Source organism: Artemia sp. Qi Xiang Cuo, chromosome 14, assembly GCF_049724085.1.
Source record: "Artemia sp. Qi Xiang Cuo chromosome 14, ASM4972408v1, whole genome shotgun sequence".
Taxonomy (NCBI): Eukaryota; Metazoa; Arthropoda; class Branchiopoda; order Anostraca; family Artemiidae; genus Artemia; species Artemia sp. Qi Xiang Cuo.
Genome location: NC_142807.1, coordinates 9,889,036 through 9,915,563, shown reverse-complemented (window position 1 = coordinate 9,915,563; position 26,528 = coordinate 9,889,036). Strand labels below are relative to the sequence as shown.

At 35.4% G+C, this 26,528-nt stretch overlaps 1 long non-coding RNA gene across 1 annotated transcript in view; it reads right to left on the bottom strand.

The window, feature by feature from the left end:
• Positions 1–8,524: 8,524 nt before the first annotated feature.
• The window catches only part of LOC148944107 (uncharacterized), a 114,954-nt gene continuing 96,950 nt past the window's right edge, over positions 8,525–26,528 (bottom strand). The window contains exon 3 of the long non-coding RNA XR_016142892.1: positions 8,525–8,589. This is a non-coding gene — a long non-coding RNA (uncharacterized LOC148944107). The remainder of the gene's footprint in view (positions 8,590–26,528) is intronic.

Here is a 26,528-nt window from a genome sequence, read left to right as displayed (position 1 = left end):
ACAACGGCAGCGTTTTATTTAAATCAAGGAAACAAAAACAGTAACCGCCAGAAGTCATGACTTGTTAATTGTTACGCACCCTTTTCAGTTTCATCTGATATTTTTATTTACTATCTGCAGAAAAAACAAAATATGAAATGAAGGAAACAAGAGATGACCAATAAATAGGTAAACATCGTAATAATTATTATAGTTTCAGAAATAGCTGCAAAATAAAGAGCAAAAGAGATAGCTGCAAGTAAAAAGCAAACCAGGTCCCATATTAGCCCAAAGTTTAAAATACTTTTTTCAAGAAATGCTGCCTAGTAAGAAAAAATTTCCTAGTAGTTGATTAAGAAATTATTCAGAAACTATCGTTTCGGTTAATCTTAATATTGAATGTTATTTTAAAAACAAATTTACAGGAATTTTAATAGAAAGCCTGAAAATTTTCGAAAATGGCGTCGGGTCGAAACGAAAAGCCCAACATTGAAATTACGATTGTCTAAAGCCAATACAGGATAATTACAGCCCCCAACCTGGAAAAATGATGGAAGTGATGGAAAAAAGCACTGTAGCACGTGCAACGGTGAATGTAACACTTTTTCTCTTATATCACCAAATTCAAAATATAGACATATAAAATGCAATTACATGTGTCTCACAACAAAGTGTACGTTAGAACATTTTTCATCCATGACAATAACCAAGGTACATTAAAAAAATCACCTAAAACTAATCTAAGTACACTTAAACGGATCATGCCTGTGTCACGGCGCAAGCCGCGACACGCGGGAATGTTTTTTGAATGTAGCACCCGAAATCGCTGTGTAGCACGCAAATTTGGGGAAATTCAGCACTCTAGGAACTGACTGTGGTAGTAACCCTGTTAGCAAGGCACTGGAACACCATAGATAACTGTTTAAGGGCTCATTTAAAAGCTAAACCGAAAACTGATCTTAATTGAGGCTTTGAGAAAATTAAAATTGTATTTATTTAAATCACTAAAGCGCAAAATTTTGGAAATTCTACTAAGCTAGGGAAAATTACGGGTCAGCTTTTTTTAGCTTCACCTACCTAGGTAGTATTCTTAGTAGAGAAGGTGGGTTCAGTGGAGATGTTAAAATTAGAATAGCCAAGGCCCGGGGTATTTTTCACAATTGAAAAAGTTGGAAGAATAGGAAGCTAAGTTTGCGAACCAAGATTAGAATTAGGAGCTACAGTGATGACAGCGGTCAAGTATGGTTCTAAAGCGTAAGCGCTCCTAAAACGGTGGAGGATTTGCCAGATGTTTTTCAAAGATGTTGGCTATGGATTGTTTAAGGTACCCGACTGACTGACCGTATCTCAAATAGTAAGCTATGCGAAAATTGTGGTTCACTCCCGGTTTCCAGGCCTATAATGAGAGAAAGGTTGAGATGGCTAGCAAACGTTCTGCGGATGAAGGATGACATATTGCCAAAGATTATCGTTATCAGCCAACTGTCTTGGGGAAAACGAACAGCAGGACGTCCCCAAATGGAATGGGAGTATGTCGTAAGGAAAGATTTAAGGAAAATGGGATCTTCCCGGGAGGGTGTAAAGAGAGAGGCTTTGAATAGATTGGGATGGAAGAGGATCGTGTGTAGTTATGTTGGCCTCTCCCGGCGTGGTTTTGCAGTGAGTTGTTAGTACTAGTAGTTTATTTGAACCAGTATTGCAAACATATGTTGCATAAAGTGCGAAGCAGTAATTTTTGCTCGTTTTAAGTTTTCTTTTTGGTCTTTACTTCCATTAGAAAAAACTTTTTTTTCTAATTACTTAACATGAAAGAATATAGAATAGCTCAACCTTCCCCAAGCCTGGCACAAATTAAACAATCGATGTTGCCTCACCACAATTGCCTTTTTAAACTGGGGCACCTTTTAGAATTTTGAGTGAAAATGTGTGTTTTTTTTTCACCAATAACTGGTGAAGAAGTACATTCTTTACGAATTAAAAATTGTTTTTCTTTGCTTTAATAGAATTTCTAGCTACGGCTTTAAATGCTTCAAGACGAAAAATTCTTTAAGCTAAATTGTTAAGTCAGCTGATCTCTAAGAGTAAACAAAAAATTCTTATAGTTTGAATGATCAGCATTTTCCCCCAAAAAGATAAGACAAATCTGTAAGCCTCTTGAAAGTCCAGCGATAAATTACTTTTAATGTCCTCTCTAGCGGTATGATTTCTAAAAATGGCTATACATAATGCAAGCTTACATTTTGAGCCTCTTTTCTTTCAAGCCAAACAGTTCGTGATAACGAACTATAAGTAAGGAGCGATCCGGTTCAATAGCAGGAAACTCTAAAAACAGAATTTTGGTACCAATAGATGCATCAAAAGAATCAAATTTTTATTCTAGTTTCAAATATATAACTTTCATCAAGTTTAGTCTTACCCATCAAAAGTTACAAGCCTGAGAAGATTTGCCGTATTTAAAAAAAAGGGGAAAACACCCCCTAAAAGACACAGAATCTTAAAGAAAATCACAGTATCGGATTCAGCGCATCAGAGAACCTTACTGTAGAGGTTTCAAGCCCCTGTCTGCAAAAATGTGGAATTTTGTACTTTTGCGAGAAGAAAGATCCCGGATGCCTGTTTATTTGTTTTTTGTTTTTGTTTTCCTGGGATGATCATACTGACCCATTAGTCCAAGAATATCGCGAGAGGACTCATTCGAACGAAAAATAAAAGTTCTAGTGCCCTTTTTAAGTGACCAAAAAATTGGAAAGCAACCATGCCCCCTACCTACCTCATTGTTTTCCCAAAGTCACCGGATCAAAATTTTGAGATAACCATTTCGTTCAGCATAGTCGAAAAATCTAATAACTATGTCTTTGAATATGACTTAATCCCCCATGGTCCCAGAGGAAAGGTCTGCAAGTTATAAACTTCTCTCATTGTTTACATATCGTATTAGTTATTTGGAAGCATACAGACGTTTCTATTGGGAAGTATACGGAAGTATAAAGACGTTTATCAAATGGCCTTTGTGATTCAGATGTCATTCATAAAAAATTGGAACAAAATTTAGCGTAAAGAGCGAGGTATTGAAAAGGGGACGAACCCCCTTCATAAACGTAATAATTTCTTTTCGTTTTAAGTTTTAATGTTGGTCCTTACTTTCAGTTGAAAAAACTTGTTTTTTTATTTAATTTAATATCCCAAAGAGGAGAGCCAGAGCCCTTTGTCATGCTCTGGCACTGCCTAGAATAAAGAGCCATGTGCCTATTATGCTTAATTTATTTTTATCGACCCCTCTCAAGTCCAATAAACATTGGGTATATTGGACGATGCTCCCCCCTTCTGGGGCAGAGGCCAGAAACTGAGCAAGTTGCTAATTATTTGTAGTTGTATTTTGTAATAAAAAAAAGGTGGCATGCTTGATCCTAAGTATGCGACCGGGATAAATAAGCAATTGACCGAGGCCTAGACCTTAATCACCTATCCAATCGCCTAGAACAAAAAATATAACCAAATAATCAACCAAAAAAGGGTCCCCAAAATATAGAGCCCAGAAATGATCCAAAATTATTTTTAAAAATCGACTTGAAACTTTAAAAATTCGTTGTCCGGGCTAATGTTAAATACAATTTTTGGAGAGATAGAAGGGTGTTGGGGCCCGGAAAAGGGTCAAAAGCATGCGTTTTCTTGATCAGTTTGAAGCTTACAGCCGTAGGTCATTGACCCAAAAAGAACCTGATGTCAAAGAACCTTTTGAAGACAAGATCCCTCAAAATAGGGTCAGAAAATTTTTACCCTGGCGGCTCGAAACTAACATCTCCTTGAATCAAATGGACACCAATACTTAATTAAAAGAGAGAAAAAACTGGTGCCTCGCAAACAAAGGGCTATAAAATTCTTCTCCAAAGTCCTTGATATTTACATTCATAAGCTCCTGGATGCCTAATGAGTTAAAAAAACTTATATTGGGGGCATGAGCCCGCCAAAGTTACATGAGAAAATCTTCTATTTTTATTGGCTTTAAAATCACATCTGAAAGTCTTCGGATCTAAGAAAACCCTGACTTGTAAGAAAAACGAAAACAAGATCAATGGTTCGCCTGAAAATAGGGCCTGACAAAGAATCAACAAACTTAATTTCTGAAGTTATAAAACTCAAGATTACATGTCCTTGAGCAAATAAACCCTTATTTATAAGTATAATTTTATTTTGGGGCAAATAATTTCTGAGAAACGAGAAAAAAACGAGAAACTCGTAAAGAAGAGAGAAAGTTACCCTTTCCTCGTTGCTTGGAAAGGGTCCTACTTTTGTTTCAGTGTTTGTTTTGAGGTTTGGTTTTTATATTGTCCTTTTGACTTTTATCTGTATTTTTTTATTATTATTATTCTTCACTGAGGACGGTTGAGCAGAGGCACCAACCGCAATATTTGCATTGTTTTCTTCTGTTTTTCACTGGCTGTTATTACCCTCGTTTCTCTCTTCTTTGAGATTTTTTCGTTTTGCCATTTTGGGGGCCTGGGCTCCCATCAAAACCGGTGCAAAAAAATATTTTTTTCAAATTAGTTTGAAACTTTTAAAGATCACAGGCTTAAGGAGACCTCAAAGTTTTGTTTAGAGGGAAACAAAATTAGGGGATCCAGTAAAGGGCCAGAAACCTTGTATTACCCTGATCAGTTTGAAACTTATAGCTAAATCCCTGGGAAAAGAGGAGCCTAAAATAAAATAAATAGTTTAGGGGTCCTTCGAAAATGGGGCAATAATAAGAGCAAATTGCTTGTTTTTTCCCAAACCTATGGGGTGGCAAATTTGATGTTAAAAAACAGAAGTTGAATGAAAATAACGAGATAAGGCTTTTTTCAGTAAAAATACCCCAAAACCAGGTATTTCTTAAAATCTAGAACGGATAAAAAAATCTAGGGGGAGGGGGAATTCCATCCAATTGACGCCATTGTCCATTTGTACAAAAATAATACATGTTGAAGCTTTGGTAATTCTAAAACTAACCTTATTCTAAATTCTAAAACTGCTAAAACTTAGCAGTAATACGGAGACGGGAAGAATACGGATGGGGACACTTATCCAAACTATGGACTCTGCAACTCGACTACACAAACCTTATAACAACTCCTTTTCGAATGCGCCACAAACATACCAGAAAACTGAAATACCTACTCCAAAAGTAAAAACCTCCGCTCGGACATCAGTTAAACTGTCAATACACCCTTGCCCACCTTTATTGGAAAAATATTTCACATATTGGCCATTTGATAATTTGAAGAAAAAACTAGGAATTTTCTGAAGCAATGGACGTGAAGAATGAATACAAAAACAAACCGAAAAGGCAAGGAGCGGGAAGAAGAAGAGATAAGAAAAGGGGACGGTGGGATGGTGATTTCATCTGATACTCACCTGTCGCTTGAGTTCTCTACCACCTGTACTTGAGGAGTGAAATGCAGGTGGAAAATAACCCTCGACTTGGGGTAGCATTTTATGTTATATTCGAACCCATTAATGAGTGATGAAGAGCAAGCTGTTATGTCACCAAGTAAAAAGTCACCGACGAAAAATAAGAATCAAACAGAAAGAGAGATTTGACAGGGGCGGATCTAGAGCAAAATCTTGGGGACCCAATATGACAGGGGCGCGAACATGCAAAATATTGGGGAGGGGGACAATGTGACAAGGGTACCAATAATTGACCAAAGTGATAAATTTATTTCAAAAAGGAGTGTAAAACAGAAAAAAAAAACAAAGAATGACGGTGCCAGAAGAAAACTTGGGGGGGGGGGCGGATCCCGTCCCCGGATCCGCCATTGAAATGTGCCTTCTACATCCGTTGATGGGCTTTTCAGCCAGTAACAATGATGGATGATAAAGTCTCCTTGAAGGATTGTCCTTAATTTTGAGAATTGTCTCTTCAAATACTCAAAGCAATCTTCCAGCATCTTTGGTGGGTCAAGAACACTACACCAATAACAAAAGATGTGTTTGGTAGGTTATTAAAATTTGGATCCTCAGGCAGTATTTTTCAGCCCTCCAGCCCTGTAAATAGTACAATTTCCGACCTTCTGGGAGCAAAAATCCCTAAAAATACCCCTTGGATTGTCCATTTAGTCAATAGTCATTATTATTAGGTATCATGTCACCGACAGACAAGAAGAAACAAAAAGAATAATCTGAAGACGAAAAGGAACTATTAAAAACATATAGTTTGCTTTTGTTTTTCGACATGTTAAGCCTGAAACTGTGTAGAAAATTTATTTCCTTTGATAAGCTTTAACTTGCAGTAAATAAAAAAAAACAAGCTTTTTTTTAACTGAAAGTAAGGAGCGACATTAAAACTTAAAACGAACAGAAATTATTCTGTGTATAGAAGGGGCTGTCCCCTCCTCAACGCCTCGCTCTTTACGCTAAAGTTTTTTATTGTTTTAAAAACAGAGTTGTGAGAAAGATTCTAACTTTAGCGTAAAGAGAGAGGCGTTAAGGAACGGACAGCCCCTTTCATATACGGAATAATTTATGTTCGTTTTAAGTTTTAATGTCGCTCCTTACTTTCAGTTAAAAAAACTTGTTTTTTTAAATTTAATTTCTGAACGATGCTGGAACAATGCAGGTCTTGATTTTGGCTCACCGTACATAAACACTTCAATCGAAATATGCATATTAATTTTACTGTATTATGGTTAAATGACTTTCTCGAAAGTTGTTTAATTTCATTTACGAGCGTTTTTATTAATAATAAATATACGTAACTTACGAACTAACTTACGTAACAAACTTCTATATTCATATATTTTTAATGCTTATTTATTAGGGGGTTTGCCTCCTAGTCAATACCTCGCTCTTTACGCTACAGTTCGAATTTTGTTCAAATTCTTTAAAAATGTACGCTGTATCTGATGGTGTTATTTTCATTAAGATTCTATAACTTTTAGGGGGTGCTTCCCCCTTTTTTCGAAAATCCGGCAAATTTTCTCAGGCGCGTAACTTTTGATGGGTACGACTAAACTTGATGAAACTTATATATTTTAAATCAGCAGTGCAATTTGATTCTTTCGATTATCTATTGGTATCAAAATTCCGTTTTTTAGAGTTTCGGTTACTATTGAGCCGGGTCGTTCCTTACAGTTCGTTACCACGAACTGTTTGAAACAATTTAAACATGAACAAAGGGCTTCGATCAACACAAAACTATTGAAAATTGTTGTTGATTTTTTGTTCAATTGTTGACATTTTTCTTTTGTTGATTCAAGTTGATTTCTAACATTTAACTATACCAAAACTTGTTCTGTCTGCGACCGGCTGTTAATTTAATGTACAAAACAAACACAAGGAAGCGAATAGTTGGCAAAGTCAGCTGTATCGATTCGTGACATGACAGAATAAGGCAAACGTCTTTTTTCTGATCAGTATTAAACTTTTACTGCACGTAGGCTAGACCAAATGGACCTTAATGAGTATATAATTCGTAAACAGTTTGACTGTATCTGTTCACAGGGCAAAAAAGTCCTTTTATCTACTAGACAATATTAAGAAATGTAAGCAAGGCCAATAGAGGCTCCGTCGAGACAAAAATATTCAGGAAACCAAACTGGTTGCATTGATTTGCGAGGTCTAATTTTTTTCTAATTTTTTTTTTCGATTATCTACTCAAAAATACAAGGATACGTAAATAGGGCTAATGAGCCTGTGTACGGCCCATTGGGCCAGTTTACGGCCCATCATGAAAAAGTGCCGGGGAACCAATCTGGTTGCATTGATTTGTAGCGCCTAATTGTATTTTAAAGCCTGTGTACGGCCCATGGGGTCAGTTTACGGCCAATCAAGAAAAATAGTCGGGGAGCGTTGATTCCGTTGATTTGTGCAATAAGATTTCTTTCTTCCCATATAAGAAAGTTTTTATAAAAGTTTCTTTAAACTTTTATAAACTCAGGTAATAGAGTTTTAAGGGGCAATATTGCAGTTCCCATATAGATATTGCAGTTCAATATTGCAGTTCAACAATAGTTGACTTGCATGTAAACAGAAATGTCGTGATGTTTTCTAACTAGCCAATGACTGTCTAGTTAATTTCCTTTGGGATTGAAAATTTCCGTTTTCTGCTGATTCATCCTGGAGCATTAGAGCTTTACGAATTATTTTCGAGTTTTATTGCAAATCTGCTTCAAATTGTTGCAAATTATGTTTTGTTCTTCTTGTTTACTTGTTTTTGGTTTCTCTATGCTCCTAGTGTTCCAAATTAGTTAACATCCATTTCTTTTTTTTTTCACTGTCGAAACAAAATATTATATAATATATAGTCTGGTTTGATATATTCCATTTTCATTTTTTTTTAAACCTTGTGATCCTCAATGCAAATTACGACCTGAAAATTACTCACTTCTCTAGCAAAATGTTTCTTCATTCTTTTTTTTAAATCTTTGTCTCCTCTAGCAAAAAATCTCTCAGGAAAAACAGTTTCTATGGTTCCTGTGTTTCCTTCACAGTTTTATAAGCTTCATCGTTTTTCAAAAGTTTTTTTTTACTTCCATAAAAATAAAGTTAGTAAGAAATAAAATACTTACTCCTCGTCTGAGACAAAACCAAATTTTGTAAGGAGAGTACAACAGCAATTATTTTCCAGACTACCTGAAAAGAAACACTTCAAAGTATCAGATTTCAGAGTACAAAATAAGATTTAATCAAAAAACTAAAATATAAAACCGCTAGGTTTAGCTGTAACTGTTTTAAGATCAAATATAAGCACAATAAGCATAATTAGCTTAAACAAGATCGCATTTTTGGCATAGCTTCGACTACCATCGAATCTTTGAGGGCTTTCCCGAAAGAAATTTAGATTGGAAGTCTCCACATAAATTAATGTTAAAGAAAAGTAACAACTCATATTTCATCTTATTTTTCACTTCAGAGAACACAATTTTCACAATTCGGAGAAACTCAGGGATAGTGAGATAACTGACACTTTGCAAGATACAATGGATATGGAGTGGGTTTCTCCGGCAACCCACACAGGGGTTGGCATTCCTTCCCACAGAGCTTGAGGGTGGTAGGTTTCATAATTGAGGGTGGTGGTTTCCTGTCTCTTTGGGTGGTGGTTTCCTGTCCCCTTGAGGGTGGTAGTTTCCTGTCCCTTTTGGGATCACCACCACCCTTGCTGAGGTTAAGTATGAGGTCTGTGACAGCTCCTTATCCTATGACGCAAAGTCCCCCTAAGGAGTTCTTTTGTTGGTTGCTTGGGCTAGCTACCTGTACAGCTGGTAATTACCCGGTTTTCAAACAAAAAAAGAAGAACAAATTGGATTGGACTTTCTTTAAGTAGACGACCAAAGGCGGGCCCCAAGACTATTCTTACTGATAATTTTACTGTGGCCCACAGCAATGTGTGTGGTCTCTGATCCAAGTTGGATCACCTTCAGTATATAATGAATGAGGTTTCTCCTGTCATTTGTGTATCTGAGACCAACCTCAATTCTAATGTCATTGACAGTAAGGTCAATACTCCTAGATATACTATGCTAAGACTGGATCGAAAAAATCAAAGAAGCTCAATTTTTGATGGAGGCAGAGTTTAACTAAATAATAATATCCCCTTTATGGCACTTCCTAGCGATGAAGAGGTCATTTGGGTGAAATTAAACCTACCAAACAGATCTTTTGTTATTGGTACAGTGTATAACCCAACAAATATTAAAATCACCAAGTATATTGAAGATTGCTTGGAATTTTGTTAGAGAGAATTCCCAAAATCAAGGATGATCATTCAAGGTGATTATCATTATATCATATGACATCCATCAACGTCACTGGCTGAAAAACCATACAACGGATGCGGAAGGCGCAGCTCTGCTATAGTTAAGCCTTACTTATGGTCTAGACCAGCCTGTGATTTTCGACACTTAAATTGGCCCTCATAGATCATACCAGATTCATCTTTTCGAGTTGTTTTATTGTCGAAATTTATCCCTTTACCAGCGACCATGTGGCACTCTTACCTCGTGGAAATCTGAAAACAATCCATCTGTAAAGCCCGACCGGATCATAAGGCACTATCACCGAGCAGACTGGGATGAATTGTGAAACTGCTTATCGGCAAAGCCATGGAGTGAATATACAAAAGAAGACCCAATTACACAAGGGTCACAATACAAAAAGTGATTACAGAAGCTATTGAGCAACTTGTCCAATCAAAGACAATTCAAGTCTCTTCTAGAAACAGGCTGTGGGTCCAAGTCGCTTTTATATAGACAGCTAGGAACAGAAAGAAGGCCCATAAGAAATGGCGCTCGACGAAATCAGACGAGGATCGGTATGCTTTTATTAGAGCCCAGAACGAGTCTGTTAAAGCCACAAGCAAAGCTAGAGCTGACTACAAACGCAAGTTTGAAGACAAGTTAAAAGGTTCCCTTGCAAAGCAATGGTTGAGAATTGTCAAAGAAGAAACCTATCTCATCTAAGCCTACCTCAATTCCATCACTTCGTGTTGAAGGGATGATGATGCATTCTGACCAAGAAAAAGGAGATGCTCTTGCCAAAGCTTTTGAAAAGGACTTATGACTTTAAGGACTTAACTTCATGACATAGGAGTCTTCCCTCCTCTCGTTCGACAACGAACAGATGCACAAAATCACTAGTGGAAGTATAACCAGTAGCGAGGTTTTTAGAAGGCTTAATACTATATCCAATATCGTCCTCAAAAGACATACCCCTGAACCTGCTGGAACTATTACTTCTCTGTTCTGGAAATGTTTTGAAGTGGGAACATTTCCAAAAGCCTGGAAAGTTACTCTTGTAGTCCCTGTACCAAAGGCAGATACTGACCCTACTAATGTAGGCTCTTATCGGCAAATCAGTCTCCTTTCCTGCATAGGAAAAGTTTATGAGAGTGTCGTCAACAAGACCCTTTATCAATACGTTGAGTAAAACCGCTTTTTGACAAAACATCAACTATTTTCGTAGAAAACGGCCTATGTTAGACTGTCTAATTGCACGTCACCAAGAATGGATTGAGCTCATGTCTCAGGGACATGACATTCACCTTCTCTCCTTTGACATCACAAAAGTCTTTGATCACGTATGGCACGAGGGCCTTCTATCAAACAGTTCGTGGTAACGAACTGTAAGTAAGGAGCGACCCGGCTCAATGGTAACCGAAACTCTAGAAAACGGGTTTTTGATACCAATAAATATATCAAAAGAATCAAATTTCAATGTTGATTTCAAATATATAACTTTGATCAAGTTTAGTGCTACCCATCAAAAGTTACGTACCTAAGAAAATTTGGCTGATTTTCGAAAAAAGGGGGAAAGACCCCCTAAAAGTTATAGAACCTTAATGAAAATCACACCATCATATTCAGCGTATCAGAGAACCCTACTGTTGCGGTTTCAAGCTCCTAACTACAAAAATGTGGAATTTTCCATTTTTTACCACAATAAACATCACGGATGCGTGTTTATTTGTTTTTTTTTTTTTTTGTTTCTTTTTCCCCGGGGTGATCGTATAGACCCAGTGGTACTAGAAAATCGTGGGAGGGCTCATTGGAACAGAGATTAAAAGTTCTAGTGCCCTTTTTAAGTAACCAATAAAAATGGAGGGCAACTAGGCCCCTCCCACGCTCATTTTTTTCCCAAAGTCACCCGATCAAAATTTTGAGATAGCCATTTTGTTCAGCATGGTCGAAAATATGATAAAAATGTCTTTTAGGATGACTTGATCCCACGAAGTCCCCAGGGGGAGGGATGAAAGTTATGAACTTTACTCAATGTTAACATATAGTATTGGTTATTGGGAATTATACAGACTTTTTCAGAGGAGATTTTTTCTGGTAGGTGGGGGAAGGAGCGGGGCGGGGGCTATATGGAAGGATCTTTCCATGAAGGAAGTTTTCATGGGGGAAGGGAAATTGCCATGAAGGGGGCGCCGGACTTGCCAGCATTATTTATTGGTTATTGGGAAGTATACAACCATTTTCAGGAAGGATTTTTTCTGGAGGGGGGGCTAGAGGAGGGGATTACTCTGGAGAATATTTCCGTGGAGGATGTTTCTTTGGGGTAAGGGACATTTCTATGAAGGGGGCGCCGGATTTCCAAGCATTATTTAAGAAACGATCAGAAGTTAAATAAAAAAACAAGTTTTTTCAACTGAAATGTAAGAAGGAATATTAGAACTTAAAACGAACAGAAATTATAATGTATGTGAGGGGGTTCTCCCCCAAGTCAATACCTCGCTCTTTACGCTGCAGTTTTTTTAGTGCTTTCAAAAGAGCTATCTATTCTAATTAAACGACGTTTGTGATTCTGGGTTTTGTTAATAAATTTTTTTTTTAGCTTTTTAATTAATGTGGTTGTTTTTTAATAAGGTTATAACCCCTTCATATAAGTAATAACATATACGTAATAAAAAAAACAATAAAAAAACAAGCGATACGGCTCAATAGTAATCGAAACTTTTAAAAACGAAATTTTGATGTCAATAAATGTATCAAAAGAATGTGTTTATAATGCTGATCCTAAATATATAAATTTTATTAAGTTTAGTATTACTCATCAAAGGCTACGAGCCTGAGAAAATTTACTCGATTTTTTAAAGAGGGGGGAAACCTCCCCTACAAGTGAAAGAACTTTAATGAAAATCACACCGTCAGATTCAGCGTATCAGAAAACCCTATTACATAGGTTTCAAGCTCATATCTGAAAAAATCTGCAACTTTGTATTTTTTGCCAGAAGAAAAATATACGAATATAGAAGTTAGTTACGTAAGTTAATTTGTATAGACATCCATTTAGCAAAAGAAAAGTAAAATTTTTATGCAAATAAAAGCTGCATTAACTAAAAACGATCAGAAATTAAATAAAAAAAACAAGTTTTTAAACTGAAAGTAAGGAGCGACATTAAAACTTAAAACGAACAGAAATTATTCCGTATATGAAATAGGCTGTCCCCTCCTCAACGCCTCGCTCTTTACGCTAAAGTTTTTTATTGTTTTAAAAAATAGAGTTGTGAGAAAGTCAAACTTTTTATTGTTTTAAAAAATAAAGTTGTGAGACAGAGTCAAACTTTAGCGTAAAGAGCGAGGCGTTGAGGAGGGGACAGCCCCTTTCATATACGGAATAATTTTTGTTCGTTTTAAGTTTTAATGTCGCTCCTTACTTTCAGTTTAAAAAACTTGTTTTTTTTTATTTAATAACAAACTAAAAGCCTATGGAGTTGATGGTCGGCTATTTGAGGGGTTTGCTGACTTCATTCGTCAGCTTTCAATATGTTGTCCTTGACGGATTCAGTACAAAGGAACGCCGGATTTTAGCCAGAGTATCACAAGGAAGTATTCTTGGCCAACTATTTTCTTGATGTTCATAAACAATCTACAGGATAGCCTTGTGAAAAAAAAATCACCACTTTGCTGATGGCATGACGACAAAGATCTTCATCAAGAAAGACGAAGATTCCAGAAATTCTCATAAGGAGCTCCAGGCTAATTTGGGGGAAATTGAGGTGTGGGCGGATGAGTAGCTTTTCAGTTTCAATGCATCAAAAACAAAACAGCTCTCAGTTTCGAAGGCACGGAATGTGAAGGATCACCCTCTTTTCATTTTCAAAGGAGAGGCAATAGCAAGAGCATACGTACTACGCCTTCTTAGAGTTAATTTCTCGTCAGATCTCACGTGGGGTGAACACCTCAGTAAAGGGAGGTCCTCCTATTATCGGAAGGTGGGATTCACCTTAACAGGCAAAAGCCTCCTCCCTGCCGAGTCAATTTTGACACTATTCAAGTCATGCACCAGACTAGTCATGGAATATACATGTCCTCTTTTTACCGGGGATCTAATTAGCCGAATCGCTCCTCTTTAACGTGTCCAAAACCGAGCAGTTTGCGAAGTAATTTCTAGCAACTCTGGTGCCAAACTCCTGCAGTCGATCAATGATCGTTTTGACATGGCGTCAATGTCAGTGTTCTACTAAAAAAGGGATTTTCCTTCATCTGAGGATGTATCAAAACCTATTCCTGGCAGAATAAAACCTTTGCAATCAACTCGCCAAGGTAGAGATTGGCAGGACTGCCTTATGTTGAGTTCACTCCGCCAGGAAGAAGACGTGTTTCGCTCGACGATCCGTCGTCAAATATAATGGCCTCCCAGCAAAAGTAATCCTGAAAAATTCTTCCCTTGATGTGTTCAAGAGCAGGTAAAATAAATGCCTCAAAGGTAAAAAGCAAGGTAATTACCAGGACTAGCGGCATAGCATCACTTGTGATGGAGCCGCGAAGTACATAATAAAAAAAAAAAAATACAATATGATAAATTCATTAAAGAACATAAAAAAGAGAGGTTAGGTATCCCTGAGATACATTATCAATCATTTTAGAAAACAATAAACCTCCAAAACTATAGCATTCACATAGCTAAGAGAAAAAGCTCAAAGAAAGCTAAAATCTATCCAAAGGGCTTAAACACCTTATCCATGAAATTCTGTCAAAGCATGGAGAAACACAGGAATCTTCTTTGGAGGGGATACGAAACTCGGAAGAGGGACTCAAATTAATATAATTCATAAGATATGTAAATTATATAAGAAAGATGCGAAGTTATAGGAACCATTTCAGAATTGAGGGAGAAGGGACATGTCCGAACCATCTACCTAGTGTGACTGCCCCATTCATAAGAAAATATTCTTTCCCATTGGGTTGTATACCCAATGCTAGGCACATTTGAGGCCCAACTTGCGTAAGATAATGTACTGTATGCACTATGGTCTTGAATAACGAGCAAATACGTAGAAGGATATGTTGTCATACGTGGGCTTGCTCCCAGATACCCAAGCTTCAATAAAGCAATTCTGGTTTCCATAATTCACGTTTCCATTTGGGGGTATTTTCCATTGTGACAATTTTTCTCTGAGAAGGAAGTTTCCAACGTGAATTTTCCAGTGAAATTTTGCACGGGGGGGGGGGGTATTTTCTGACCGGATTTGGAAAACTGTCAAACATTAAATAACAAACTACTTTTCAACTGGCAGTAAGGAGCAGCATTAAACCTTAAAACGAGCAGAAATTATTCCGTATATGGGGTGCCCCTTCCTTATTCCTTGCTCATTACGCTAAAGCCTGTGTTTTTGTCCCAATTCCTTAAGAACGACTCCTAAAACAGAAAGGCCGTTGAATTTAAATGAGAGGTATTTTTAAAGAACTTTAAGACTTCGGCCTAAAAAGCAAGGGACGATGAAGGAGCAGCCCCTACCTCTCATATACGAATTAATCTCTATTCATTGTAAGTTTAGATGTTGCTCCTTACTTTCGGTTGTAAAAGATTATTTTTTTGTATTTAATATATCAAGGAATCAGATTTAATGATCACTTCAAATACATAAACTAATATAGTTTAAAGTTAGCCATCAAAAGTTATGACCCTGAGTAAATTTTGAGGCAAATTTTTCAGAAAGGGGAAACACTCAAAATGGGAAATGATCTTCGTGTAATTTGCCCCATCAAGCTCAGCGTGTCAGAGAGAGCCCCATAGCGGAGATTTCAAGTCCGTGTCGATAAAAAACGGATTTTTTTTTTCCGAGACGAATGATCCATAATGCGTGTTTTATCATGGGTGGTCAAATTGAAACACTGGTCCTAAACCATTGAGAGACTACACATTCCAATTAGAATGGCTTTTATAACTAAGAAAAGAGATTGTACCTAAAAAAGGTGGTGTTTTGTGCTATTTTATGGCACAAAACAACAATTTGACCTAGGGGTGGCCAAAACGTGCTGTCACGTTTTGTGACACGTGCTGTCAATCTCTGTTAGCCAATCGACATAAAGCAATCGAAAATATATTTATTCAGCTTTTCATTTTCATTTGACGTAATGCTGCTTGGCAGTTTATTCGCCCCTGAGGCAAGGTTGCCAACTTGCACACTTTTCGTGTGAAATACACTCTTTTTTCTTTGCATTCTTTCACACCACGGCCCAGATTTGCAATGTATTTGCCCAATATTTACTCTTTTAAATAAATTCTGAGACCACACTAGCTAATCATGATAAAACGAAAAAATAGTTAAAAAGAGAAAAACGAGGATTATACAAGCCAGTGAAAAATATGGACTAAAATGCAAATATCTCGGTCAAGACCTCCGCTTGACCGTCCTCAGTGCAAGATAATAACATAGCATTTACTAACAAGTAATTTTAGAAAATAATATAATTATAGAACCTTTATGAAAATCACACCATCAGATTCAGCGTATCAGAGAGCCCTACTATAGAGGTTTCAAGCTCCTATCTACAAAAATGTGGAATTTTGCATTTTTTGCCAGAAGAAAGATCACGGATGTTTTTCTTCCCAAGGGTGATCGTATCCACCCAGTGACCAAAAAAATGGAGGGCAACTAGGCCCCCTCCCACGCTCATTTGTTTCCTAAAGTCGATCAAAATTTTGAGACAGCCATTTTGTTCAGCATGGTCGAAAATATGATAACTATGTCTTTTAGGGTGACTTAATCCCCCCGAGATCCCCGGGGGAGGGCTGAAATTTATGAACTTTGCCCAATGTTAACATATAGCATTGGTTATTGGGAAGTATACAGGCGTTTTCAGGGGGAATTTTATCTGGTAGTGGGGGGGGGGGGCCAGGGGCTGTGTGGGAGGATCTTTCCATGGAAGAAGTTTTCATGGGGGAAGGAATATTGCTATGAAGGGGGCGCCAGATTTCCCAGCATTGTTGAAAAATCGATCAGAAATTAAATAAAGAAAAAAAAAATTTTCAAATGAAAGTAAGGAGCAACATCAAAACTTCATAACGAACAGAAAATGTCACGTATATGATTGGGTTCACCCCTTAGTCAATACCTCGCTCTTTAAGCCAAAGATTTTTTAGTACTTTCATAAGAGCTATTTATTCCAATTAACGGCCTTTGTGATTAAGGGGTCATTTTTTAAGAAATGGAACAAAATTTGAACTTTAGCTTAAAGAGCAAGGTATTGACTAGGGGATGAACCCCCTAATATACGCATTAAAAATATGTGAATATAGAAGTTCGTTACGTAAGTTAATTCGTAAGTTACGTATAATAATTACTAATAAAAACGTTCTTAAATAAAATTAAACAAGTTTCGAGAAAGCCATTTGACCAAATAAAAATAAAATTAATATGCAAATTTCGTTTTAATTAGTCATGTACGGTGAGCCAAAATCAAAACCTGAATTAATTCAAAAACGTTCAAAATTAAATACAAAAAAACAAAGTTTTTTTTTAAACTAAAAGTACGGAGCGACGTTATTATTCCGTATATGAAAGTGGCTGTCCCCTCGTCAACGCCTTGCTCTTTACGCTAAAGTTTTTATTGTTTAAAAAAAATAGAGTTGTGAGAAAGTCAAACTTTACCGTAAAGAGCGAGGCGTTGAGGAGGGGACAGCCCCTTTCATATACGGCATAATTTCTGCTCGTTTTAAGTTTAAACGTCGTTCCTTACTTTTAGTTTAAAAAAATGTGTTTTTTTTTAATTTAATTAGATATACAGATAGAGATGTGTATATTAAAGCTAAATATACGGCCATAAACACAGTAAAATAACATAAATGAATGGCACAAATAACATAAACTTTGATCAGCGATTATCATAAAACACCTAAATAAAACACTACATTAACCTAATAATAGTGCTTAATACTTGGAAGAACCGTCTTTGAAAAAAAAAGAACTCTTAACACTTAGAAAAAACACTAAAATGAAACATTACATTTACTTCATACTGGGATTTTTTTTTTCTTTTTAGTTAACAAAATTTCCAGATACCAGATTCCAGATATTCTTCTGTAATTTTTAGTGGCTGTATACCTAGAAAGAATTATTTTCTGACTTCAAACTGTCCAAATACTTTACTCCCCCGGTAAATAGCCCCCCCCGGAAAATATCCTCCACCGTTGCTTTCCAAATTGGAGAATTTATTTGAGTTTATTCCGGAAATTGAGTTAATTTCCGTAGGGGAAAGGAGTTTTGGTACTTGTGCATTCTGGACAACTCACTCTAGTTTACGTTGTGTAAAACTCTAGGACAAACCGGTTTATTAGTTAGTTTTTTCAGCTTAGCGAGAGACAAGACAAAGACAAGGGACAGAATATATGGGAAATATGTAATTTGGGCTATACATTTGTAAATAAGGAGGGGGGAGGTAAAGTATTTAGACAGTTTGAATTGAGAAAACAATTCTTTCTAGGTATATGACCAATAAAAAATTACAGAAGAATAGCGAGGTATCTGGAAATTTTGTTAACTAAAAAAAAAAAAAAAAATCCCAGTATAAATTAAATCTAATGTTTAATTTAAGTGTTTTTCCCAAGTGTTAAGTTTTTTTTCTTTTTTTTTTTTTTTTTTTTTTTTTTTAATGACCGTTTTTCCAAGCATTATGTGCTATTATTAGGTTAATGTACTGTTTGATTTAAGTGTTTTATGATGATCGCTGATCAAAGTTTATGTTATTTATGCCTTTCATTTATTTTATTTTACTATGATAATGGCCGTATATTTGGCTTTAAAATCACTTCTCTATCTATCTATCTAATATGCAGAATAATTGTACCTAACACATTTAGCATGCAGACCCGCTATACTTTACCCCCACCCCCTAAAATGCAAATCTATAGCCCAAATTTATTTCTAAAGTAACGAAGAAACTAACAAAAAAACCGGTGTGTTCTCGAATTTTACACAGCTTAAACTTGAGTGAGTGGCGCATAATACACAAGTACCAAAATTCTTTACCCCTACGGAAAAAAAAACTCAAATAAAATTATCAAATTTGGAAAGCCTTATTTTCCAGGGGGGGGGATATTTTCCGGGGGGTATTTACCCGGGGGGGGAGGTATTTTCCAACGGGGGGTATTTCCGCGGGGTGTTTTCGGGGGGTATTTTCCAGGGGGTGTTTTCCACGGGGGGGGGGGGTATTTTCTAAGTGGGTATTTTCTGGGGGGGGGAGGGTATTTTCCACGGTGGGGGTATTTTCCGCAGGGGGTATTTTCCGGTGGCGTATTTTCCGGGGGGGGGGTATTTTTCGCGGGGGACTATTTTCTGGGGGGTATTTTCCGGGGGGGGTAATTGCCAGGGGGGGGGGGTAAACGCCTAGAACCGTGGACAACAGAGGTTAGTAAGTCTAAGAGCTTCGAACGAACATATTCTTAACAAAGACAGAAGGTACACTCCTATTGTATAGCATTACTGAAGTTAATTACAAAAGTAATATTTCTTGCCGGTCAAGCTTCTCCCCAAACCATAAAAAAGAAAAAACTTTATTCTTCTTTAGTATTTGCCAAAAAAGTAAATGCTTCAAACAAATAATGCTTTGATAGTTTTTACAGCTACCTTTTTTTACTGTTTTTTTCCTTTTTTTTCTTATAAATTACGCGCCTAAAATGCACCTTCCTCCGTGGAACTGAAAATTTGACGTTGGCATTCACAGAGCAAGGCGATCTCTAGGGCGTTAATTATCCCCCCAGAACAGAATCAGCCCTTTTGAACGATTTCTCTAATCATAATTTTGGCCTCACTAATATGCGGAATTCACCCAGTAAGAAACCTATACTACTTACAGTGCTTCCACTATCCCAAGTTTATCGGGGCTCTTTGATTTTCTGCCAAAGAAAATTCCATTCACTAAAATCCCCGCAGAAATTAGCGCCAACGAAAAGTAACGAGATACATTTCGTGTTACCTTTTGCTAATCTGTGCTTTCACTATCACAGGTTTTCAGGGCTTCCCTGAATTCTCAAAAAAGAAAATTTGATTCTCTGAAATCCCCGCAGAAATTAGTGCTAACAAAATGTAATGATTAATATTTCGTGTTACCTTTTGCTTATTTTGGAACGTTAATCTATGGGGAAATTTTAGAGAACCCAGTTTCCTTGGGCAAAATTTGGGGAAACCCAGAAAAATTCAGGGACATTGGAAGCACTGACCGCTTAAGAAACCTGTAGTTAAAGATACTGTAAGTGGACAGTTGCACAACTTTTTTCTGGTTCTATTGAGTCTCCGGTTGTCATAGAATATTTCCTACAAGGCCTATTGTTTTAATTCTCCATAACCACTCTTTGACGAGAATAAAAGAATACCCTACTTAGTTCATAACTGTGGATAGGATGACATTTTTTAGTCTAATATTACTACTCAATAGGCCTACTCTTTTCAACAAGCTGCTTCAATTTCACATTTGTAAAGCCAATCTGCATAAACAATGGCCTGATATTCAAATATTTGTCATTTCAGCAACCATAGGATGCATTGATCAAACAGACCACTGTGAAAGGTCTTAATTGCATGCCAAGTCTACTATCCTGCTGTCAGTTAAATACCTAAGGAGTAAATGAGATAAAGGGCACGGTACAGAAGAGTTGTAAAAAGGATTTATTTAGTTTTTACGATGTTGATTAATTGAAAAGCAATATGGGTGCCATTTTATTGCTAGGAATGTGTACAATATTTGTGTATCTTTGACTGATTTAATTGTATTCAATGATGCGCGTGCGTTAGTTCAAAGGGGAGGAGAAAAAAAAAACAAAGTAAAACGGATTTTTTTTTATGATGTTGATTAATTAAAAAGCAATATTGGGTTTATTTTGTGGCTAGAAATGTGTGAAATGTTGTTTATCTTTGACTAATTTAATTGTATTCAATGACGCACGTGTGCTAGTTCAAAGGGGAGGAGAAAAACAGTAAAATTAATTTTATTTTTTTTAATTTTACGATGTTGATTTATAGAAAATTAATATGAGTGCTATTTTATGACTAGAAACGTGTACAATATTCGTGTATCTCTGACTAATTTAATAATATTCAATGACGCATGTGCGTTAGTTCAAAGGGAAGGAGGAAAAAACAACAAAGTAAAATGGATTTTTTTTTTACGATGTTGATTAATTGAAAACTAATATGGGTGCTATTTTATGGCTAGAAACGTGTGCAATGTTTATGTATCTTAGACTAATTTAATTATATTCAATGACGCACGTGCGTTAGTTCTAAAGGGAGGAGAAAAGAAAAAAACAACAGAGTAAAACGGATTTTTTTTTTATTTTACGATGTTGATTAATTGAAAATTAATATGGGGGCTATTTTATGGCTAGAAACGTTTACAATGTTTGTGTAACTTTGACAAATTTAATTGTATTCAATGACACACGTGCGTTATTTCAAAGGGGAGGAGGAAAAAACAACTAAGTACCCTTGAGTATGCATAAACAACGGCCTGATCTTCAAACAACCATAGTTTGCATAGATCAAACAGACCACTGTGAAAGGTCTTAATTGCAAGCCAAGTTTACTGTCCTACTGTCAGTTAAATACCTAAGGAGTAAATGAGATAAAGGGCCCGGTAGAGAAGAGTTGTAAAAGGATTTTTAAAAAGGATTAATTGAAAAGCAATATGGGTGCTATTTTATGGCTAGAAATGTGTAAAGTGTTTGTGTATCTTTGACTAATTTAATTGTATTCAATGACGCATGTGCGTTATTTCAAAGGGGAGGAGGAAAAAAAAACAAAGTAAAATAGATTCTTTTTTTTATTTTACGATGTTGATTAATTGAAAAGTAATATGGGTGCTATTTTATGGCTCGAAATGTTTACAGTGTTTGTGTATCTTTTATAATAATTTAATTGTATTCAATGACGCACGTGCGTTATTTCAAAGGGGAGGAGGAAAAAACAACAAAGAAAAACGGATTCTTTTTTTTATTTTACAATTGTTGATTAATTGAAAGGAAATTTGGGTGCTATTTTATGGCTAGAAATGTTTACAGTGTTTGTGTATCTTTGACTAATTTAATTGTATTCAATGACGCATGAGCGTTATTTCAAAGGGGAGGAGGAAAAAAACAAAGTAAAACGGATTCTTTTTTTTATTTTACGATGTTGATTAATTGAAAAGTAATATGGGTGCTATTTTATGGCTCGAAATGTTTACAGTGTTTGTGTATCTTTGAATAATTTAATTGTATTCAATGACACACGTGCGTTATTTCAAAGGGGAGGAGGAAAAAACAACAAAGTAAAACGGATTCTTTTTTTTATTTTACGATTGTTGATTAATTGAAAAGCAATTTGGGTGCTATTTTATGGCTAAAAATGTTTACAGTGTTTGTGTATCTTTGAATAATTTAATTGTATTTAATGACGCACGTGCGTTATTTCTAAGGGAGCTATTTTATGACTAGAAATGTTTACAGTGTTTGTATATCTGTGAATAATTTAATTGTATTCAATGACGCATGTGCGTTATTTCAAAGGGGAGGAGGAAAAACAACAAAGTAAAACGGATTTTTTTTTATGTTACGATTGTTGATTAATTGAAAAGCAATTTGGGTGCTATTTTATGGCTAGGAATGTTTACAGTGTTTGTGTATCTTTGAATAATTTAATTGTATTCAATGACGCATGCGCGTTATTTCAAAGGGGAGGAGGAAAAAACAACAAAGTAAAACGGATTCTTTTTTTTTATTTTACGATGTTGATTAATTGAAAAGTGATATGGGTGCTATTTTATGGCTCAAAATGTTTACAGTGTTTTTGTATCTTTGAATAATTTAATTGTATTCAATGACACACGTGCGTTATTTCAAAGGGGAGGAGGAAAAAAAAACAAAGTAAAAAGGATTCTTTTTTTTATTTTACGATTGTTGATTAATTGAAAAGAAATTTGGGTGCTATTTTATGGCTAAAAATGTTTACAGTGTTTGTGTATCTTTGAATAATTTAATTGTATTTAATGACGCACGTGCGTTATTTCTAAGGGGAGCTATTTTATGACTAGAAATGTTTACAGTGTTTGTATATCTGTGAATAATTTAATTGTATTCAATGACGCATGTGCGTTATTTCAAAGGGGAGGAGGAAAAAAACAAAGTAAAACGGATTCTTTTTTTTATTTTACGATTGTTGATTAATTGAAAAGCAATTTGGGTGCTATTTTATGGCTAGAAATGTTTACAGTGTTTGTGTATCTTTGACTAATTTAATTGTATTCAATGACGCATGCGCGTTATTTCAAAGGGGAGGAGGAAAAAAACAAAGTAAAACGGATTCTTTTTTTTATTTTACGATGTTGATTAATTGAAAAGTAATATGGGTGCTATTTTATGTCTCGAAATGTTTACAGTGTTTGTGTATCTTTGAATAATTTAATTGTATTCAATGACGCACGTGCGTTATTTCAAAGGGAGGAGGAAAAGACAACAAAGTAAAACGGATTTTTTTTTATTTTACGATTGTTGATTAATTGAAAAGCAATTTGGGTGCTATTTTATGGCTAAAAATGTTTACAGTGTTTGTGTATCTTTGAATAATTTAATTGTATTTAATGACGCACGTGCGTTATTTCTAAGGGGAGCTATTTTATGACTAGAAATGTTTACAGTGTTTGTGTATCTGTGAATAATTTAATTGTATTCAATGACAAACGTCCGTTATTTCAAAGGGGAGGAGGAAAAACAACAAAGTAAAACGGATTTTTTTTTATGTTACGATTGTTGATTAATTGAAAAGCAATTTGGGTGCTCTTTTATGGCTAGAAATGTTTACAGTGTTTGTGTATCTTTGAATAATTTAATTGTATTCAATGACGCACGTGCGTTATTTCAAAGGGAAGGAGGAAAAGACAACAAAGTAAAACGGATTCTTTTTTGTTATTTTACGATTGTTGATTAATTGAAAAGCAATTTGGGTGCTATTTTTTGGCTAAAATTGTGTAAAATGTTTGTGTATCTTTGACTAATTTAACTGTATTCAATGACGCACATGCGTTAGTTAAAGGGTAAGAAAAAAAAACACCAGAGTAAAATGGTTTTTTTTTATTTTATGATGTTGATAAATTGAAAATTAATATGGGTGCTATTTTATGGCTAGAATTGTGTACAATGTTTGTGTATCTTTGACTTATTTAATAGTATTCAATGATGCATGTGCGTTAGTTCAAAGGGGAGGAGAAACAAAACAAAGTATAATGGATTCTATTTTTATTTTACGATGTTGATTAATCGAAAAACAGTATGGGTCCTATTTTATGGCTAGGAATGTGTAAAATGTTGGCGTGTCTTTGACTAATTTAATGACGCACGTGCTTTAGTTAAAAGGGGAGGAGAAAAAAAATCAACAAAGTAAAATGGGTTTTTTTATTTTATTTTACGATGTTGATTAATTGAAAATTAATATGGGTGCTATTTTATGGCTAGAAACGTGTACAATGTTTGTGTAACTTTGACAAATTTAATTGTATTCAATGACAAACGTGCGTTATTTCAAAGGGGAGGAGGAAAAAACAACAAATTAAAACGGATTTTTTTTTTATTTTACGATTGTTGATTAATTGAAAAGCAATATGGGTGCTATTTTATGGCTAGAAATGTTTACAGTGTTTGTGTATCTTAGAATAATATAATTGTATTAAATGACACGCGTGCGTTATTTCAAAGGGGAGGAGGAAAAAACAACAAAGTAAAACGGATTCTTTTTTTTTATTTTACGATGTTGATTAATTTAAGAGGAATTTGGGTGCTATTTTATGGCTCGAAATGTTTACAGTGTTTGTGTATCTTTGAATAATTTAATTGTATTCAATGACACACGTGCGTTATTTCAAAGGGAAGGAGGAAAAGACAACAAAGTAAAACGGATTCTTTTTTTTTATTTTACGATTGTTGATTAATTGAAAAGCAATTTGGGTGCTATTTTTTGGCTAAAATTGTGTAAAATGTTTGTGTATCTTTGAATAATTTAATTGTATTTAATGACGCACGTGCGTTATTTCTAAGGGGAGCTATTTTATGACTAGAAATGTTTACAGTGTTTGTATATCTGTGAATAATTTAATTGTATTCAATGACAAACGTCCGTTATTTCAAAGGGGAGGAGGAAAAACAACAAAGTAAAACGGATTTTTTTTTATGTTACGATTGTTGATTAATTGAAAAGCAATTTGGGTGCTATTTTATGGCTAGGAATGTTTACAGTGTTTGTGTATCTTTGAATAATTTAATTGTATTCAATGACGCACGTGCGTTATTTCAAAGGGGAGGAGAAAAAAAGGGGAGGATTTTTTTTTATATTACGATTGTTGATTAATTGAAAAGGAATTTGGGTGCTATTTTATGGCTAGGAATGTTTACAGTGTTTGTGTATCTTTGAATAATTTAATTGTATTCAATGACGCACGTGCGTTATTTCAAAGGGAGGAGAAAAAAACAACAAAGTAAAACGGATTCTTTTTTGTTATTTTACGATTGTTGATTAATTGAAAAGCAATTTGGGTGCTATTTTTTGGCTAAAATTGTGTAAAATGTTTGTGTATCTTTGACTAATTTAACTGTATTCAATGACGCACATGCGTTAGTTAAAGGGTAAGAAAAAAAAAACACCAGAGTAAAAAGGATTTATTTAGTTTTTGCGATGTTGATTAATTGAAAAGCAATTAGGGTGCTATTTTATGGCTAGGAATGTGTACATTATTTGTGTATCTTTGACTGATTTAATTGTATTCAATGACGCACGTGCGTTATTTCAAAGGGGAGGAGAAAAAAAAATTAAAATGGATTCTTTTTTTATTTTACGATGTTGATTAATTGAAACGCAATATGGGAGCTATTTTATGGCTAGAAATGTTTACAATGTTTGCGTATCTTTCACAAATTTAATTGTATTCAATGACGCACGTGCGTTAGTCCAAAGAGGAGGAGAAAAAAAAACACAACAGATTAAAATGGTTTCTTTTTTATTTTACGATGTTGATTAATTGAAAATTAATATGGAAGCTATTTTATGACTAGAAAGGTGTACAATGTTTGTGTATCTGACTAATTTAATTGTATTCAATGACTCACGTGCGTTAATTCAAAGGGGAGGAGAAAAAAATAGTACTACTAAAGCCAAAGAGAAACACACAGTTTACTTATAACCAAACGTGCAGTTCAAAACCTTTTCGTTCTTTTTACTGAGCAAAATGTCACAAAAGACAACCATTCGCATGACATTTAACTTTTTATTCTTTTCGCTTGTTCAAACATTTTTAATAGGAGATTTTAAAAACTAATGAGGTTTTAAAAAGGCTATTTATGTCTTCAGAAAAAGTTATTTATCGCTCCTGAAATCGAAAAGTATTTATCGCTCCAGGGGATAATTCGATTGGCCTACGAAAATACGGCACAGAATTAAACAAATAATATTAAAACAGACTCTTTACCCCATAACTCTAGGAAAGTCACTCTCTTTTTTTCCTTTGGTAAAAGTCAACTTATTGAAGTTCTGCTTGTTACCTTTTCCTACAACCCAAAGGAAAAGGTGGGAATTGTACGGAGGAGTTTTTTCTTTAACAATTAACAACTGTTCAAGTTTCAGCTTACAGTTAGCTTTTTTTCCATAACCATAATGGATTTGAGAGTCGTCCTAGCCTAGTGGTTGGCCCGCTAGACTTGATATCCTTTGTCCGTGAGGACAAGGGGGTTGAGTCCCTCTGTCGCTAAATATTTGGTTTAGAACGAGGATCAGTGGCGTGACTTGGTAAGCTCAGCCAGAGTCAGCCCAGGTCTAAATGGGCACCTGGAGA